Here is a 6,102-nt window from a genome sequence, read left to right on the forward strand (position 1 = left end):
AATTTCAATGATTACACATTTTGGGCCTCATTTTCTAATCGGATCACATGCGATACCAAAATGGGGGCGGAGTCGGCCCCGGAAGAGGAGGAGTCAGGGTGTCACCAGGGCAGACTCCGCGAAGACGCCACGGATGAGGAAAAGGGAAGGCCCTTTTCGTGTCCGAGTTCATGCCCAATAGCTACACCTTCTATGGTGGCGCTATTGGGTGCGAAACCGGCAGCGATTGCATCACGACGGTGCGATCGCTGCTGGCTAGCATAGGCCCGCCCCCCCCCCGTTTCAGCCCCCCCACCCCTCATTTCCTAAAGTATCACAGGCCTGCGATACTTTAGAAAATGATGGTGGAGATTTAGATAATCTACTGTTACAATTAGAACAGAAAAACATTTTTTATTTTAAAACTATGGAACCCAAAGGTCTCAATTTGGAAATAGACTACTCTGTTTTTTTGTAAATCCCTTCAAGGTTGATGCAGTCACATTGTTTATGATTTTACCTAGCATTATCTTTTTTAAATGGTCTGTATGCATTATTTTTTGGACAAAGATTTTTATGTCATTTTTAAATAATTTTTATGCTTCACAGTCCTTTAGTTTTAATACCTTTGTAATTCCGTTATACATTTTTTAAATTCTATTATAACCATTTAGATTGCATTTTTTTTTGTTGTTTTTAGTTGTCATCTATTGATCATGCCCCTGTTTTGTTTGATAGTCATTTTAGTATGTCTTTACTGTTTTTATTCTTTATTCAAATCATACTTATTTTTGTGACAGAGTGGTGACTGCACATGCTGTAAGATGTATCTAAATAACAAAGTGTGAGTCACATGGTTCTGTTGATACTTTCATAGTTTTTATCTAAGTTTTAGAAAGTTGTTCTGATTTTATTTATACTAGATATATCGCGGTAAACATACAAGTCTGGCTCACTTCACAATTCTTTTTAAATGCTTTTTGAAGAATAGCGATTTTTAGCATTTTTTAACATATATTCATATTCTTAGTATTTTTAAAATTTTAAATTTTTTATTTTCATTATAATCTTTTAAAAATATTTTACATTTTCTATATGTTTTAATAATTATAATCAGTTTTTAACCTTTTTTAACATTCTGATTTTATATTAGTCTTTTATTGTATTTTTATTTCACTCCCTGTAGCTGTCACATATGGGGTATTTGTTAGTCACGCCCCCTCCTTTGAGAGACAGTGTTTTTGGCGCAGTTTTTGTGAATTTAAATCCTTCACTCAGACTCTACAGTCAATTTTGCGATTTGAGCGGAGATGATACATGCTGTTCCTCCCAACCAAAAGTAAGTTGCAAATTATTATTTTTTTGGTATGCAGTAATTCTTTTTTTAACATTTTTAAGTGCTGGTCAAGCAGCCTCTGTATTAGTGGGTCTGCGAGGAGTGATTGCACTGCCACAAGAAAAAGTCTATGAATAACATCTTTTTAATTTATTTTTTTTGAAATAAAGTTCTTTTTTGATTCAATGATTTTTATGTTTTTTTATTATACTTTAAAAGACTCTAGATGTACCGTGGTTAGCATACAGTTTTTGGTGCTAGTGCTGAGCTCCTGCATTGCCACTAAGGGCCTCATTTTCCAAGCCACTCGTATGCGATAAGGGACCTTTCACATGCAAAAAGTCCCTTATAATGTGTGATACCAGGATGGGGGCAGAGTCGGTGCAATCGCTGCCGGCTAGCACAGGCCTGCCCTCCGTTTCGGCACCCCCCCCCCCCCCTTATCTTCTAAAGTATTGCAAGCACAACTCACAGACCACCAGAGAATTAAAGAATTAAAGAATTAACGAATTAATGTTTTGAGTTTTACTCATATACATTAAAGACTAACTACATACAGGTAAAATCATATACTGTCATTGATTCTCCTTTTTCTTTCTTGATCTGTTGTACCATTTACCACTTCAGTTTAAGTGTTCTTAAAAAGTCTTTTATTCTACCTGTTACCACTTTATATGTATTTATGATTTCAATGATTTAATTCTGTATGTCCTGTATTGTTTAGTTATATTTGCCATTTGTGTGTTTTAGCCCCTGAGGCAGCCCCAATGTAGGGTGAAACTCAGCCTGATTCGGGCATATTATATAAAGAATATGTCTCCATTCAATTAAAGTTCTGAATCAGACAACCAGTGGCGTCTAATCCATTTTGTTGCCCTCACCATAAATATGGTACATAAATATGAGGCTGCAGTTGCTTTGCAACTGTAACAAAAAAAAAAGTGTATCTTATTTGGAAACCTATAACAGAATAACTTGTTTAATAGAGATGTGAATCGTGTCCTCGATCGTCTTAACGATCGATTTCGGCTGGGAGGGGGAGGGAATCGTATTGTCGCCGTTTGGGTGTTTAGAGTATTGTTAAAATCGTTAAAATTGTGAACCGGCACACTAAAACCCCCTAAAACCCACCCCCGACCCTTTAAATTAAATCCCCCACCCTCCCCAAATGCCTTAAATTACCTGGGGGTCCAGCGGCACACTAAAACCCCCTAAAACCCACCCCCGGCACACTAAAACCCACCCCGACCCTTTAAATTAAATCCCCCACCCCAAATGCCTTAAATTACCTGGGGGTCCGTAGCGGTGGTCCGTAGCTTAAATTACCCCCGGGTCCGTAGCTAAATCGGGGGAAGGGGGAGAGCAAGAAATCCGGCACACTAAATCGTGGTGTCTTCAGCCGGCGCCATTTTGCAAAATGGTCACCGCAAAATGGCGGCGGCCATAGACCAATACGATTCGACGCAGGAGGTCGTTCCGGACCCCCGCTGGACTTTTGGCAAGTCTTGTGGGGGTCAGGAGGCCCCCCCAAGCTGGCCAAAAGTTCCTGGGGGTCCACTGAACGACCTCCTGCAGTCGATCTCCTGCCGGCGCCATTTTCCGTACAGAAATGATTTGCGGCAGGAGATCGCTCCAGGGCCCCCGCTGGACCCCCAGGAACTTTTGGCCAGCTTGGGGGGGCCTCCTGACCCCCACAAGACTTGCCAAAAGTCCAGCGGGGGTCCGGAACGACCTCCTGCGTCGAATCGTATTGGTCTATGGCCGCTGCCATTTTGCGGCAGCCATTTTGCAAAATGGCGGCGGCTGAAGACACCACGATTTCTTGCCGGATTTCTTGCTCTCCCCCTTCCCCCGATTTAGCTACGGACCCGGGGGTAATTTAAGCTACGGACCACCACTACGGACCCCCAGGTAATTTAAGGCATTTGGGGTGGGGGATTTAATTTAAAGGGTCGGGGTGGGTTTTAGGGGGTTTTAGTGTGCCGCTGGACCCCCAGGTAATTTAAGGCATTTGGGGGGGGGGGTTCGGGAGGGTGGGGGATTTAATTTAAAGGGTCGGGAGTGGGTTTTAGGGGGTTTTAGTGTGCCGGTTTTCCTGCCCTCCCCCTTCCCCCGATTTACGATTTTTTGACGATAAATCGGGGGAATTGGTATTGTATCGTGGCCCTAACGATTTTTGATGATTTAAAATATATCGGATGATATTTTAAATCATCAAAAAACGATTCACATCCCTATTGTTTAATAATATAGTTCTGTAATCTATACCTACAAATTGAATGTATTAGTTTTTCATTACATGTACTTTCCCATATTTTGTTTTAAATTGTTGCTTCATTAAAACTTCTATAAAAGAAAATTAAAATATAAAATATAAATTTATCTCTAACATCCTAATTACCACAGGTGGTTACTTTGCTTTACTCCTTGACATCCCATGGTCATAGTGCTGCACAAATTTATAGTATAAACATCATAAACTTACTGGGGTACATTTTAAAACATAGCGCAGGCATGTACTTTTGTTCGCGCACTAGGCGCGAACAAAAGTACGCCGGATTTTATGATACACGCGTAAAAATGGCGCGGGCCATCCAGTGCTCCTACCATGTGACAGGGGCCGGCCAATGGCACGGATACCCTGTCACATGGTAAGGGCAAAGGCCATCGGCACCATTTTTATTAGTGGCAGCCGATGGCCTGAGAACGGGAGATCGCTCCCGGGACCCCCTCTGGACCACCAGGTACCTGTAAAAATATTTTTGGGGGGTTGGGAGGGTAGGGGAAGCTAAGGGATTAGTTTTAAAGGGTCGGGGTGGGTTTTTTGTTTATCGGCTCGGGCACAGCTGATAAACAAAACCGCGATTGGGCCGGACGAAAAAAAAACCACGATGTGAATCGGAACCGGAATCAGAACCAATTCCGGTTCTGAATTACATTGATTACAACTACACTGATGAAGGATACATTAGATACTATAAGATATTTTCCATATAGGAAGAAAATGAATGTACAGTATGTATAGCTATATGACATTTTTCTGCATGCCTTTCTACAAGGACAACTCTTTGGTGTAGCTGTAAAGACCTTTTGTGCTTTATTTTATAGCCTTTGACCTGTTAACATATTTTTGTGAAGCTAGAGCTACTGCGAACATTATTTCACAAAGAAAGATAACATTGTATTTTCTCTGGCTAGGTGAAAAAAAGTAGGTATCTCTGTATTTTGAAGTAATGCGGCTGGAACATCATTAGAATAAGTTATGCACTGGATGCAATGATAGGATAAATCCATCAATGCAGTAACATTTCAGATATGTTATATATTGTGGGAGTTTTCCACATTGTCTTTCAATTTTTTTTTTTTCATGCAATGTTGTTATCACTTTAGATCTATTAGGATGTAGCCTGTCTTTGGTTGTCAAGTGTCATAGGGGTTACCTGTGTGTTTATCATTGGTATTTGTATCTGTTGCAGTGAAAGCTCTCTTTCTCATTGCACCTCTCAATATGAGAAGAGGTAGTTGACTGGAATGTTTTTTTATTGTTGCATTGCTGCCTTTGTGATGTCTACCTTTTCATTACATTAGTTTGGAGGGTTTTATTGTGGCCTTCCTATTCAAGGAGTGTTACTGTGGCAACTTGTGTAATAATTTATGGCTGTTGTGTAACTTCAAAGACTACTAGGTAGAGGAAGGGGTGTGTGCTGTAGTAAAGGAACGTATCCCATATAAATAAAGGTGAATTTTGTGTACAGTATACCAGGGAAATGGTCCATATTTACATTCCTCCACTCTTAAAGAGGCCCATTTGGTAGAAGCCTACAGTCTGCAGTTAAAACATTGTGTGTTAGGTGTGCTTCAGGTACAGGTGTCTTTAGAAAGCAGTTCCTAAATAAGGCCTGGATTTATCAAAATGCACTAAATATTGCATGCAGTAGGAAAAATGGTGTGTTTTATGGTAATTGGGTATTTATCACAAAGTGTGCTATCTTAGGGCCTCATTTTCCACACCGCTCGCACACGATAAGGGACCTTTCGCACGTGAAAAGTCCCTTATCGCGTGCGATACTAGGATGGGGCGGAGTTGGGGCGGAGTCGGCCCCGGAAGAGGAGGACTCGGGGCATCACCGGGGCCGACTCTGCGCCGATGCCATGGACAGCGAAAAGGTAAGTGCCTTTTCGCGGCAGCTTTTGCTCCCAATAGCTACACCTCCTATGGTGGCGCTATTGGGTGCGAAACCAGCTGCGATTGCACCACGATGGTGCGATCGCTGCCGGCTAGTGCAGTCCCTCCCCCCGTTTCGGCCCCCCGCCCCTCATCTTCTAAAGTATCGCAGGCCTTCGATACTTTAGAAAATGAGGCCCTTAGTGCTTTGCATAGTTATTACTGCGATAACTTTTTTGCACAACCACTGGGAGAGAGAGAGAAACTAGCTATAAGGCCCTCATACTAGGTAGGTATTTATATCTCTATAGGAGGCCCACCTAGCTACTCGAGGTGAGGTTCAGGTATTAGTGTAGAAACTAGGGGCCACTTTGACATGCAGAGTGTGACGTACGAACAGAACAGTGCACTCGTGAAGATTTGATGACATTCGGAGTGAAGAAACTCACCCAAAGATGAGATTTGTGCAATGTTCTCTCAACCTAGCTTGATGGACTCTCTACCTGGGTAACATATAAAGGGATAATTGACAGTCTATACTGAACTATGCATGCTTGTCCTCTTCCTTCCTAATAACTATACATACTCTTTCAGATGAATCATACTGCATGACTGTGCTACC

General features: G+C 41.8%; 1 long non-coding RNA gene across 1 annotated transcript in view; it reads left to right on the forward strand.

Annotated features, from left to right (window-relative positions):
* Window positions 1-1,274, forward strand: part of LOC115080398 — a 49,369-nt gene extending 48,095 nt beyond the window's left edge. The window contains exon 3 of the long non-coding RNA XR_003853559.1: window positions 1,166-1,274. This is a non-coding gene — a long non-coding RNA (uncharacterized LOC115080398). The remainder of the gene's footprint in view (window positions 1-1,165) is intronic.
* The last annotated feature ends 4,828 nt before the right edge of the window (window positions 1,275-6,102 follow it).

The sequence above is a fragment of the Rhinatrema bivittatum genome, chromosome 1 (assembly GCF_901001135.1).
Source record: "Rhinatrema bivittatum chromosome 1, aRhiBiv1.1, whole genome shotgun sequence".
NCBI classification, from domain to species: domain Eukaryota; kingdom Metazoa; phylum Chordata; class Amphibia; order Gymnophiona; family Rhinatrematidae; genus Rhinatrema; species Rhinatrema bivittatum.